General features: G+C 42.7%; 1 protein-coding gene and 1 long non-coding RNA gene across 4 annotated transcripts in view; one reads left to right on the top strand and one right to left on the bottom strand.

Moving 5' to 3' along the window:
- The window catches only part of LOC118661143, a 120,623-nt gene extending 109,049 nt beyond the window's left edge, over nt 1-11,574 (top strand). Inside the window, exons 4-5 of one of the 2 annotated variants that reach the window (XR_004969159.1) lie at nt 9,805-9,888; nt 11,093-11,574. This is a non-coding gene — a long non-coding RNA (uncharacterized LOC118661143). Of the gene's footprint in view, nt 1-9,804; nt 10,014-11,092 lie in introns of those variants that run through there. The other variant, XR_004969158.1, reaches the window with a different exon arrangement.
- The window catches only part of WIPF1 (WAS/WASL interacting protein family member 1), a 112,517-nt gene that overhangs the window by 46,418 nt on the left and 52,480 nt on the right, over nt 1-13,619 (bottom strand). The gene's annotated exons all lie outside the window — the stretch shown is intronic.

The following is a 13,619-nucleotide window of genomic DNA, read 5'->3' as shown; positions in this document are numbered from 1 at the left end:
GACGATTTGGAATTGGGTGTTTAAAGATGAACAGAAAGCAAGTTGGTTACCAGAAAGCACTGCAAACACATCTGTTAAGTTCATTGCTGTATGTGGAATATCTGTCTGCCCACATTTAATGTTCATCTCTAATTTTAACCATTTGCCCAAAGATTCTGCATATGTGTGAAATTATTTCTAATGCTTATTGAATTTATTTTTGCATCCTGCATTTTGTATCATGTCAATACTAGTATATGATAATAAAAAACACACATGAATTTTCTAGCTAAGTTTGACAGATTGAAAGACAAATGTCTTTTTTTTTTTTTTTTTTAGTAAGGGACTGTATTTGTCATATAAATGAATAGAGGCATTTTACATTAATAAAACATGTTTGTACCCCTCAAGAAAAAAAAAAAGCAAAATTCCAACCAACCAAAGAACAAAAGAAAAAAACCCTTCAACTAGATTAGTGCTGTCCAGTAGAAATATAATGAGTCAGATGTGCAGATCTATATTTTCTACTAGCTACATTAAAAATAAATGAAATTGTAATAATATATTTATTTACTACACTATGCATTTAAAACATATTATCATTACATGTACTCCTGATGTGCCGTGACACAGGACAGCCATGGAAGAAGTCACCTTGGGGACCTGCCACCACATTCAACAACTCTCCTTCCCAAGCAGGGCTATTTGCCAGTGTCAGGGATATGGCAGGGTCTCTTAATTTAATTAAAAGGCAAAGATTTCAAAGTGGGTCACCAACATCCCATACCAGTGGTCCCAGGGGAAACCCATGTGAAATAGAAGTTTCTTACAACTCAAGGGGCAAAGTGGTGGAGAGCCGCATTTTCACATCCTGCCATGTCTACTCTTGTGCGCACACACACTGGGAGAAGCTACTGGCATTCGGATAGCTGCATGTTCCTTGCAGTTGCTGATCACTAGGTAGGGAGCAGAATGGGGTCTTTACAATGATCTCTGGGGTGGGGACAATAGCCATCTTGTTCCTTATTCAGACTTCTCTCCAACTACATGCTTACACGGTGTCTCCCACTGGAGGACAGAGCCTTGTGCTCATGAAACCAGTTCCCTGGGCTACTCAGGAAACAGGGGTCTCTACAGCTCTGCACCTCTGGGCCTGACATCACCCATCTGAACACTGCAGGAAGGGCTCAGTGACCTGAGACTTCCCCTGGGACCCCTGACTGCACTTTCAGGCCTGGCTGGTGCAAACCCAACCTTGCATAAGAACAGGACATTTGTAGGTATCATAACGATGGGGGCCCTGCTGTGATTCAGACCTGGGGACCAGGGATGCCAGATGACATGCAATGTACCAGACTGCCCTACTCAGGAAAGAATTTTCCCACATGACCTTCAAAGGTCCCGCTGGACATTGGTGTACTTGAAAAAGCTGTTTATGGTTATCTGAGCTTAGATCTCATCTCCATTTTATATACAAACTCAAAGTAATTACTGCACTGTTGTATTAGTTTCTGAATTTTCCAGTAATGCCACTATCATATAAATGAAATACTATGTTTTGCTTGGATTTTTACCTAGAATTGATCACCCCTCCCAGAAAATTATGTGCCCAAAGACACTGCCATTTGAGGTAAGAGTCTCTAACTCTTACCAAGGTTAGTTCAAAGTTACAGCTGTTCCATTTATGGTGATTACAGGTGTAGATGCAAATACCTGACCACTTACTTCACGTTGTTTGATAATGAGTTGTATCTGATCACTTCCAAACTGAAGTTATTTTATAAGTTACACTGGAGGCCCGATGAACGGATTGGTGCACAGGTGGGGTCCCTTGGCCTAGTCTGCGGGGATAGGGCCAAAACCGGCTCTCTGACATCCCCCAAAGGGTCCTGGATTGTGAGAGGGTGGTTCTCGGGTGACGCACCCCGGAGTCAGGCTCCCTTTTCTCTGGTTCTGGGTGTGTCATCAGAGAACTGCAGCTGCCAAGACATGACAGGCCGGCAGCTCTTGTGTTGAGCGCCTGCCCCCTGGTGGTCAGTGCATGTCATAGCTACCGGTCAGACAGTTGAACGGTCGACTGGTCACTTAGGCTTTTATATATATAGATTCCTCTTATTCCTCTTTTTAATTAGATAAAAATTACATGGATTTTGGAGAAAATTACGTGTGAAGGTTCATTGAAAGTGTGAAGGGGACATTAGAAAATATTGTTATTAAAAGTGGGCATGGGATCAGGCAAAGCTGAGAGCCATTGTTTCTGGTGCTCTGCAGATATCTGCATATCCCTGGGCTTCGTTTAAAGTCATGAGCAGAGTTTGATGGCTCTGCTCACAGCTGCTCTCTACAAATCTGAGAGGGAACCTTGTCTCTCCTTATTTCCAAACGGTCACAGATGTGCAAGGTACTTTTTCCTCTTGTTTCTTAGCAGGCCCTGCTTTTCTCAATGGCTTGCCCCCAAACAGAATTTGTTCTACCCCAGATTCCCATCTGACTTTGCAACTCCAAGAACTTTTGGCCTGCCCCTTGGCAGCTCTGAAAACAGACAGTTGGAAAAACATTACCAGGTCGTCTCCTGATGGGATGGCGACCCTTTCAGCCACAGGAAAGACAATGGAAGTGCTTCCTACTGGACTAATGTACACACGTGTTCTCTCAATTCCAAATAGGGGTGCAGGGCAACAGGATCAGAAAAAGTGCGATTACAGGGTGATTAGCTTCAGCATTTTGGGGAGGGGAGGTGTTTTGTTTTTGGTTTTGTTTTGTTCTTTTGCTTAATGCTAACTTTCCCTGCTTTATGGAAGCTGCTTCCTTCAGTCTTGGACCATTTCATTCTGTTTCAAAACCATTCCAACAGAATGATCAGTTGGTGGCTTATGTAAAAGCAACTCCATGACTACCTTTAAATATTGACTAGTTTGAGAGTAACCAACCACAGAGATTTGAGGTATGAAAACCACAAGTGGTTTATGTTTTGTAGGATACTCTCAGAAAGATAAATGGACAATGTAAAAAAAACCCCAAACTAAATGGTCTCTCCCTGCCTCACCCTTACCATTATCAAAAACCAACAACCCAACAACAAACAAAAACCCACTGAGCAGCAATTAAACAGAACCCAACCCGGGTGTTCCTCTTGGCTCTTGGGTGACAGTTGCTAGCAAAGCAAATAAGTAGCTGAATGGGTGCTGTGGGGCAAAGGTCAAGAATAACCTGTTAGCATAACCTCCACTTTGGCCAGCATCCCCTTTCATCCCTAACCACGGTCCCTCTCCATCACCACAGCGGTCTCCTTCCAGATTAGCTTCTCCAACTCCAGGCTCTGCCATCGAGGCCTTTCCTGGCCCCACAACCAACCTCTCAGCCCTCTTCTCCAGCCAAAAAGACCAATACACAAAGAAAGTTACTTTCTAGTAATAAAGATGTTTTCTGTGACCTTTTTATCTGTGTGTTGACTGCATGGCTAACTAGCGAGTAGGGACACTGTTAGAGCCCCTCATGTAGCAGTCATTCAACACGCACTGTCTTAGGTGCTGGGGACAGGGCACTGAGCAAACAGACAAAATTCTCCACCCTCAGGGAGCTTACTTCCTATCTGAGTTGATGCTGTGCACATAAAAAAACGAAGACCAAAAATTTTCAATTTTTATTTTGAAAATTCCCTGAGCAGATGAAACCAGTAAAGTCATACAAGCCAAACTGAATTTGTTTATTTGCAAGACTAACTTGACCTGGGTCATATCTTGCTTTTATGCCTCTGGAAATCATAAGAAAAACTTAAACTGTTTCCCAAGGTTGATATATGGTAACCACTGACCAAATGCGCTATCATTTAAGCACATCCTAATATCATAACCAATCACTGTGAGGAATAAGCAGTCACTGCTTTCTCACCCCATGAGCTGCTTTATAACAATATGCCCCGAGCCTCACTCCATGTTTTGGTTTGAGTGCTCCTGGTTTGCAAACTGTCTTTTTGGTGTGTGCACAATAAGCTTTTACTGATTACTACTTTGGTGATTCATTGGTTTTGCTTCTGTTATTTCTGCACTTTTGACAATACGATGGAAGGAACAGGAATTTATCCCCGTTTTGTGCAGTGCGGGTGCTGGTGTGGATCCAGCTCATCTGATCTTACAGGGTCGCTTCACAAATCACTGGCAGGGGAAGGGCCAGTCAGGCCGAGGCTGATGTGAATGTGGGGTGCTCCACAGTCCTTGGGGGGGGGGGGCAGTAATTTCTATTTGAGAACCAGTCCATACAAGTTTACTTGAGGGTATGTTGATGGGGCCAGCCCGAAAAAGTTTATTTAATACATAATGTGATTAAACTGAAACTTCAGTTCCAAGTCTTCAAAGGAAAGGACCTAGAGGTGGCGGAGGGGAGAGAGGCTCGTCACCCTGTGGAGCACTCCAGCCTCAGCCTCCGTCCCTTCCCCCAAGTCAGCCCTACATTTCCCCTCCGCCCCACTCGGAACCCTAAGGGGCTCCTGTCCCAAAGTATTTCTGACCCATAGGTCATGATTCCCTTCCCCAAGATAATATGATCTCCTCGAGATGTAAGAAGGAAATCAAATTGCTGCCTTTTATTTTATTCTTTAAAAATATTTTTATTGGTTTCAGAGAGGAAGGAAGAGGGAGAGAAAGATAGAAACATCAATGATGAGAGAGAATCATTGATCGGCTGCCTCCTGCACGCCCCACAGTGCGGATCGAACCCACAACCCAGGCATGTGCCCTGACCGGGAACCAAACCGTGACCTCCTGGTTCACAGGTCTACACTCAACCACTTAGCCATGCTGGCTGGGCTTGCCTTTTATTTTTAAAGAGAGAGCAGTTGTTAACCCAAATGATGTTCAATTAGTGGTCTTTTTGTTGAGATGAAAGAAGACATTTGTTTGGAGGGAGACACCATAGAGTTGAGTCCCATTGTCTAGGGTTAACTTCTTTATGTTTCTCCCACTTTTTATAGTTAACTTCTTTCAAATAAAAAAAAATATTTTTTATTAAAAAATCATACATGGAACAATTTGGAAAATATAAGTAATATAATTTTTTAAAATTGATCGGCTGCCTCCTGCATACCCCCTACCAGGAATTAAGCCCACAATCCAGGAATACTATGCCCTGACCGGGAATTGAACTGGTGACCTTTCAGTGCACGGGATGACGCCCAACCAACTGAGCCACACCAGCAGGACTTTTCTTCAGTGCACTAGGAAAATGCCCAAGAGCTCTTTGGGGCTTTGGGGTGGTCTCAACCAACTAGGAAATGGAAAACAGAGCTTATTTTCAAGGCTGCTTTTTTTTTTTTTTTTTTTTTTTAAGTGATTGAGAAATGAAAAGAGAGAAGAACAATGGTCTGGGAATGTTTTCAGAGGTGGCATATATTGAACTGAGAGAAAAAGGGCCTTGAGGCAAGATCTGAACAAGTGAGAAACAAAACCACATTCCTATTATCATGCCCAAGTTCAGCTCAAGATGGCACTCTGACGTGAAGGACAGTAGTGCCAAGAGTCAAATAGAGCTTCAGCAGAATTTAATACCACACAGCGAACACACACAGGACCCTGCTCCTGTTGTCTGGGAACTCACGGAAAACCAATGTGAAGACCACCAATGTGAAGGTTTATTCTCCAGAGGACAGAGGCTTCTGGACACAGGACTTTCTATCCTGATTTAGTCCAGTTGCAGAATACACTGTGCTCTGCGGAGGCCCATTTCTGATCATTCTTCACTAGAGGTGTCTACTGAATTCTCTTCAACCTCTAACTGCACAAATGAGGAGCCAAGGTTTTCTTCCCCTGCCTTGTATCTTGAAAATATAGACAAGAGTTTTTAAAAAATGCCCAGAGATACACAGAGATGAGGAATCTCAAAATCTTTAGAGGCATAAGCAACATGTAGAAGTGTAAGCAATGGGAACGGCAGTAACACCTTCCTTTCTACTCTGAATTCATTAAAGATTTTACTATCTGGGATGTGTCTAGCATCAGCCTTTAAATGCAGCTTTAAAAAACGTTTTAAAATGATAATACATTCTAAAATGCACCAAGACAATACAAAAGACAGCGTACAACATATTACTCAGGGAAATAACTGGTACCTGTTATCAGTTTGCTGAGATTTGGGCTTTTCCAAAAATAAAGTCCATGAAAGAACTGGATCAACGCAGCGGTGAATTTACTTAAGTGTAACTCTCACTCCCAACTATTTCTCCACAAAAAAAAGCAATTACATTTTCTAAAATGTAAAATCAGAATGTGGTAAAAGTCAAATCAGTTTTTTTTTTAATGCATAAATCTCGGAGTATAAAAATCACTCCAAACTTATTATATTTTAATGTCTAGTTTTGTTTTCTTTAGCGTATGTATAGAAGTACTTAAGAATTTAGAATTTATTCTGGAGATACTATAAAATATTACTATTTTCATCACAAAAAATTATGAATTTATGGAAAAGGGCATAATATTTATAAGATGTGTTAGTAAAAGCACTATACATGTTTGTATATCAACATTTAAAAATATTCAAAGATCATTACTAACAATATTTAAAGTACAATAAAAGGAAAATTAAGAATGACTATTTTTATTGTAATAAAATAAAAACAAAGTTATAAAAAAATTAAAATCACATGATTTTTTTTTTTTAAAGGCCCTGGCCGGTTTGGTTCAGTGGATAGAGCTTTGGCCTGTGGACTGAAAGGTCCCAGGTTCGATTCTGGTCAAGGATACATGCCTGGGTTTTGGGCTTGATCCCCAGTAGAGGGCATGCAGAAGGCAGCCAGTCAATGATTCTCTCTCATCATTGATGTTTCCATCTCTCTCTTCATCTCCCTTCCTCTCTGAAATCAATAAAAATATTTTTTTAAAAATAAATAAATAACAAAAAAAGGAATGGCTTTACTTAAACTTGCAGTTTCTAAACTTTAACAGGACCAGAGAATCTGGAAGCATCAAACGTTAAGTAGAAATCCACATTCAGAAGGGTCCATGGGATTGTCAGAAAGAGAGAGCAGGCAAAGGGTCGTCCGAGGACATTATTTCAGCCTAAACTTTGAGTATCATTCAAATGGGGGAGCCAATGCCTGATATCCCACCCTATCTGCCAAAATTAGTGGAAAAGAAATCGTTTCATGCAGTCATGCACAGACATGAAATACTCTAGTAAAGGCTTGCTGCCATCCATCCATCATCACTTTGCTTGGCTAGGCTGGTGGCCAGCAAGAATATCGCCCTCTGCAAAACTGTTCAAAGCAATGGCGTGGAGGAAGTGGTGTGCTGATACTACGAAAAAAAATCCCTCAGACACAAAGATAGTTCAAAAAGCATCTGTATATGGCTCAGAGGAAACAAACAGCTCAGCTAATTTAACTCCAAATAAACCCAAGAGACCGGTTTACCTTGGCCATAGCTACACACATGTGCAGGAAACTGAAAGATGGCAACTGTCCAGTGATTTTCTTCTGTGCCAAAGCAGATAATAGGGCAGGGTTATCCATCTGGGGTCAGGAAGAAGAGAAGATACCCCACCCCACATGGCTTCTGAGAGAGAATCACAATGTGTAAGGACTTCACACCTTTCCATGAGGCAGGTGGGCCGTGGGCCACTGCTGAAATGCAAGTTTGAGGTCCTTTCTTGAAGCCACTAGTGGATCAGAAGCTAATCTTGAGCCTGTAACACATGGTCTCTCCATTCTTGAAGTCTTCCCTCAACACTGTTGTCCTTACACAGCTAACAAAGGAGAAGGACACCTAAAACAGTTGTATTGTTTGTCAGCCTGGGGCTGAAATACATTTTACAATCTTTAAAATGACCAATATTGAATTTTCAACTTTTGAGCATTAAAAATTATTTTCCAAACTAAATGAACACATCAGCAGCAAAGATCCTGTTATATTTGGCTTTGAAAACCATTTGGAATTTTCTGAAAATGCAGCTGTTTTTTCCTGAGCGAACAGGTGGAGATTGCTACCCACATCTTTAAAAGGTCCTTATTTTTATGTTCAAATAACTTTTATTTGAGATCATTAGATGTGTCAGCAAAAGTCTTTAAATTGTTTTTTTTTCAATCCAGGGTATGTATGGCTATTTTGACCTTTTTATTGCTAACAGGGTTAAGGAAACTCAAACAGCCCTTTGGTTTTGATCATTTGAGGAAATTCATCTCACAGCTCAAGACCTATTTTATTTTACCTTATTTTACTTTATATTTTATTTTCATTTTTTTGTGAGAGGAAGGCAGGAAAGAGTGATTATTTTTTATTATCAGAAACATGTGACACTGACCTTCCACTGGGTTGTGAGATATTTTTTAGTTCAAAACATTTAATACCCAGATCACACGTGGGGACAATGAAAATGTTTCAAATGCTGCTTCCCCTATTCAAGTGTTGGACATAATATTCAAGCTGGGCACTGAAAGCAGAGATTTTTGTCTCAGCTAAGTAGCAGACTCAAACTCTGCAGCCCGTGAAACCCAACACAACCTTCTCGGCGGCTCTGGAAAGAACACGTTGAGTAATAAGGGATGGAATGCTTTCTGTTCAATGTTTCCAGAGCTAGTATCTGGCCAAAGAAATACCAAATCACAGGCCTCTGGGGAAAAGAAATGGCCCAGAAAGAACAATGATCTTACATAGCCCTGACCCCCTAAAGGTTCTACCCATTTCCTGCTGTCTGCTTCATGCTGAGCTATAGGCATTGCAGCAAACAGCCATTTCTATCAAACGCGACTCCAGCGCTCAGGTGGTCTGAAAGTGGCCATGGTCAACTTCCAGGGAGTGAAATGCTGTTTTGATCACAGTGAAAACACAGGGAGTGGTGAACAGATGCGGGTCCATGGCAGTGAGAGTGAGAGGGATATGGTCTATGAGAACGTGCACATGTGCCATTAATGTTCCCCAAAAGAGCTTTCCCAAAGGTAAGGCTCATTCGGACATAGAAAATAATTAGTCCATTGGCATCTCTGTGAGTAGTTTATACATTATACTCTGTTTTCTTGGCTGGTCCACGGGATGGAAAGAATTGAATAAGATGCCAGAAAAGAGACATGCTGCAGCATGAACTGATGCAGAGGTGGAAAGGGCATGACCTAGAATGGCAGGGGTTCAGAAAAGGCCTCTGAGGTTTTGTTTCATTGCCACAGTTCTTAGCCACATAATTTCCTTTGAGGATCTTACCAGAAACTAATGGGCCTTAGAAAATGAATTGGTATGCTGGTTGGAAAACGCCAAAAGTCATCTGTCTCTTCAACAGTGTTAAGTTTTTTGTTTTATATCCTTTCTTTATTCTATGAGTCCTCTTTTCAGAATAATTTAAGGTCCCATAATTACAAGAGCTCCCTCAGTGCCCACGTTCCCCTTCTGAGATCAGCTGCAGCTGGACCCACCCTGGCCACGGCCAACTGGACAAGAGCTCCGACCCAATGGTGGCCAGTCTTGAGGCTGGAGAACACCCTGTGAGCTAGCCAGGCATGAGAACTGCTCAAACAAGGCAGCCAGTTCCTCCTTGTCTCAGAAGTATGACCCGGAATCATGGGGATGAGCAGCCCATTAGTCGCACCAGAGAAATGAGAAGAGACAGAAAGGAACAGCTGAGCCGGTTAACTGGTGGACTTAAGACAGGAGGTGATCCATCTCCTGGGATTGAGGGCAAATCATGGATTTTCAGGCACCTAAACTGAATCCTAGTTTTGAACAATTCTAATAGTATCAATATTAATAATAACAACAATAATAATAGCTAACATTTATTGTACCTTTACTATGTGCTAAAGAACATTCTAGGCATTGTTTCAAGTACGAATTAATTCCTTTTCCACAGTAACTCTATGAAGTAGATGATGATGGTGGTGGTGGTGGCGGCACTGACGCACAGAGAAGGAGCCTGGTGAACACTACACAGCTCGTAAGTGGCAGAGACACAGCCTAAAGCCAAATGGCCTCGCTCCAGAGTCCATACTTCCAACCAGTATGTGCCTCCATGTGGGGCCAGTCCTGAGTTTTCTATCACCTTTACTGTCCATCCTTGTAATAAAGCCCCTTTATAAAGGCGGCCTGGCAGAGTCTACTGGTATTTCTTGCTCCCTTATTGCCTCACTATCAGCATTTTTTCTTGGTTCTACTCATTATGAATCTTAGTAACTTAAGTGTATACTTATTAAGTCAAGAGCTACTTAATGCTTAATGTGCACCAGGAACGGCTATGAGCGTTGCCAGCGAAAGATGAATCAGCCCTGTTCTAGCTCTCAGGAACCTTCTGCGTAGGTCACACTGCTGACCTTATGCGTGATATCTATCCTATCCTATCCTTGTACATAGTGTATCCTGCTTTTGCTTAATAATATATTGTATCCTGCGCTCATTGATAAAATAGCGTCTAAAAAGCACATTTTAAAAATCACCATGACAAAAACAGACTAGGAGATGATAGCTTCCTCAGAGATCTCCCTCCCTGGGATTCTGGGTCAGAGCTCCGGGGACGGCAACAAGTAAAGCTCAAGCGCCGGAACCGCTCTGACGGAGCAGGTGCCTGCGGGTGGTGCTGCGGTGCCCCTCCCAGACCGGAGGACAGTGCTGAGCGCTGGCCAGGCCTCTCAGCAGGATGAGCTCTGGCCTCTCCCTGTGCTATAGTAACTCACTGTCAGCGACATGGTCACAGTATGTGTCTGTGAGCTGTGGCACCTGCAAGATGGGTGCTCCCAGACGGCAGGTGTCACTTCTATCTTCCCCCCCTGCAGCACCCAGCTCACATCTTTACACTTGACTAGTCTTTAACACATGTTATTTATTTATCTATTTTTATTATTCCAGTTGACATATAATAGTTTCAGTATACAACATGGTAACTTGACATTTATCTGCCTTATGAAGTGATCACCACTGTAAGTCTAGTAACTGTCACCTTACAAAGTTATTACATGATCGATTATATTTCCTATGCTTTAGATTACACACCCCGTGACTTATGTATTTTATAACTAGAAGTTTGTACCTCTTAATCTTCACCCTTTTCACTCTTCCCCCATCCCTTCCCTGCTGGCGACCATCAGTTAGTTCTCTGAATCTACATATCTGTTTTGTTTTGTTTGTTCATTTGTTTCACTTTTCAGATTCCACATATAAATGAAATCTTGCGGTGTTTGTCTTGGTCATGCTCCTAAATAAGATTTCACAAGGGCCACTTACAAGCAATGTGAAAGAAGCCTATCGTCTGTAGTCCCCAACTTCAAGCTCCTGAAGCCTCACAATGCTGTAGAATGTAAGTCATGGAAATTACTGTAGAAACCACTGAGCAAGCAGTTCCAGGAACCGAAGCTCAGAGAGGTTAAGTGGTCTGGGTGATGGAGTCGAGTTCGAACTAGACTCTAGTCTTGCTCTGTGAGATTCTTGAACAGGTTGACAACCTAATGGAAGTAGCAAACCACTGTCATCAGACTGAAAGTATAAAGGAGAAAAAAAAGAAAGCATAAAAGTACATTTGAAAAAGAAGCCAGTATTGTTCTAAATTTGATTTTATCTTCATGACACGAAGTCAGAATAAACTGTTTGCCACACAAAAGCAAAAACTCACATCTAAGTACTATTCTTAAGATCCCTGCTTAAATCTACAATTTTTTTTTCCTGGAACTATTAAAATATTCATCATTGATCTATTATCTTCTCCTTCGGCCAACATTTACTAAGAATATACTATGACCAGGCACTGTGCTAGGGGAAGGGAAGCACAGGGGAAGGGTCCCAAGGTAAGAAACAAGGGATTTATCCTTGGAGTGGTGCGCAGGAAGATATGTGAGCAAATAAGCCCATTGCATGTGACTGGGTGGTGATGGGTGCACAAGGTGCTGTGGGACTGGTAGAGCAATGGATATGAAGGCTTCGCAGAGGAGCTGCCACATGAGCTGTGCCTGTGCTGCAAAGCCGTCTACTGGGCAGAAGTAATGTAGTAATCTATATTACTGCAGTTTGTTGGCTACATTAATAAGTGAGGGAAATGCAAGTTTTCAGGGAGATGTTAGTGAAAATAAAAATGTATTATTTTCCCCATCTAGTTTACATGGTTCGGGTTAAAAATCCCCGAGTCAAAGGGCTCAACATATCTTGACTTGCACCATCTAAAAATCAGTTTCATGCTTTGTGGATGGGCACAAGGACTCCTCACATACCCCGGAAATCCACCATGTGTGGGTATTTACTGCGTTTGTGAAAGATTCCATTTAAAAAACAAAACAAAAAAACACCATGTAGAACTGCTAGTCCAGCTCAGAAATAAATCAACTTTGAAAACTGTTACCACAGCTGCAAAAGGCAAGTGATTGGCACTAATACGTAAATCAGGGTTAGGGGAGCTCGGCTTATAATGAACCTTTCACCTCCTCTGGGCAGGTCGTCACCAACTGATCTATGGAAGCAAACAAGCCATGTTTCAAAGTAGTAACCATTTTTCTAATGACAGGTAGAACTGGAGTAGAGAGATGTACTCCTGTAACATTCAATCTTCTTAAACTTAGGCCCTGTGAAAACATGAATCAAAATTATGTTTCCTGGGCCCTGCTTGACCTCTGCTTATTACCTTTCTAGGTATAACCACTGTAGGTATTTTCTTTCTAGATAGTGAATAGCCTGGGATGCTATCAACAGGTCCCTATCAGAGAACCAGTGAACTTACGACCCAATTATAGGTTTAAATTTTGCCCTCCTGGACCCCAGATTTGTCATCATCTGCTCACAGAAATGCTTTCAGTGTTCCATTTTATTGGGGGTAGGGCAGGGTTATATTCAAAATATTTAACAACCAATAAGGGCTATGGGCACTAACCAATCAGAATAATGTCTGATGTGAGAACAGGGCCCTGGGGCACCCCACGCTGTGCCAGGCACCAATCCTTCGTTGTTCGAATTATGAGAGAGATCTTTGGGGTCCTGGGAGTCCATTCGCATGACTGAGATTGGTAATGAACCAACAACTAGTTCTGAAGCAAGGGTATACCCATGCAAACAGACTGAATAGCAACTGCTGAGGTGAGGACTGCTCCTCCCAAGGGTCCCCGGGGAGGGTTATTGGGGTGGCAGCTGACCCTTCAGCACTCTAGCTTGTACTGAGGGGACAGAGCCCAGCCCTCCTTCCTGAGCCTGGAGCTGAGGTCAGTGCCTCCAGGTCCTGAACCACTCATGTCTCCCTGGGGCAGGCTGGCTGCAGACTCCCAGCTCTCAGGCGCCTTCTCCGAGCAGCCTGGCCCAGCTCTGGCAGTTGGCACCAGCAGACTTCTGTGCAAGAGAGGGTCAGGTGTTCCCTTCAGGGTTTGATGGTTTTCAGTCCATAGGTGTCATACCACCTAAGCAGCCCCACCACTCAATGGGGCAGAGGCCAAAAAAGAGACTTTTCCCACAAACCCTTTCATGTCAAGGATTGGTTTTGCAACCACGCGAAGTTTCTGACTGGAGCCCATGTCTCAGGCCTATCATAAAAGGGGTCGTTCTGCATTGCCTCGTGGTCTACAATAGTAACTGGAATGCTCTGGTTGGTTTTACTCTGCTCCGTGCTCTGGCAAGTAGAGTAGGTCAGGCTTTGGAGGCAGACAGTCCGGGTCCGAGTTCTGGCTCTGTGAACTGTGGGGCAGTCCCTTCGTCCCTCGGAGG

This window comes from Myotis myotis, unplaced genomic scaffold (assembly GCF_014108235.1).
Source record: "Myotis myotis isolate mMyoMyo1 unplaced genomic scaffold, mMyoMyo1.p scaffold_m19_p_8, whole genome shotgun sequence".
NCBI classification, from domain to species: Eukaryota; Metazoa; Chordata; class Mammalia; order Chiroptera; family Vespertilionidae; genus Myotis; species Myotis myotis.
The sequence above is the reverse complement of the archived record's forward strand: the minus strand, read 5'-3'. Positions and strand labels throughout refer to the sequence as shown.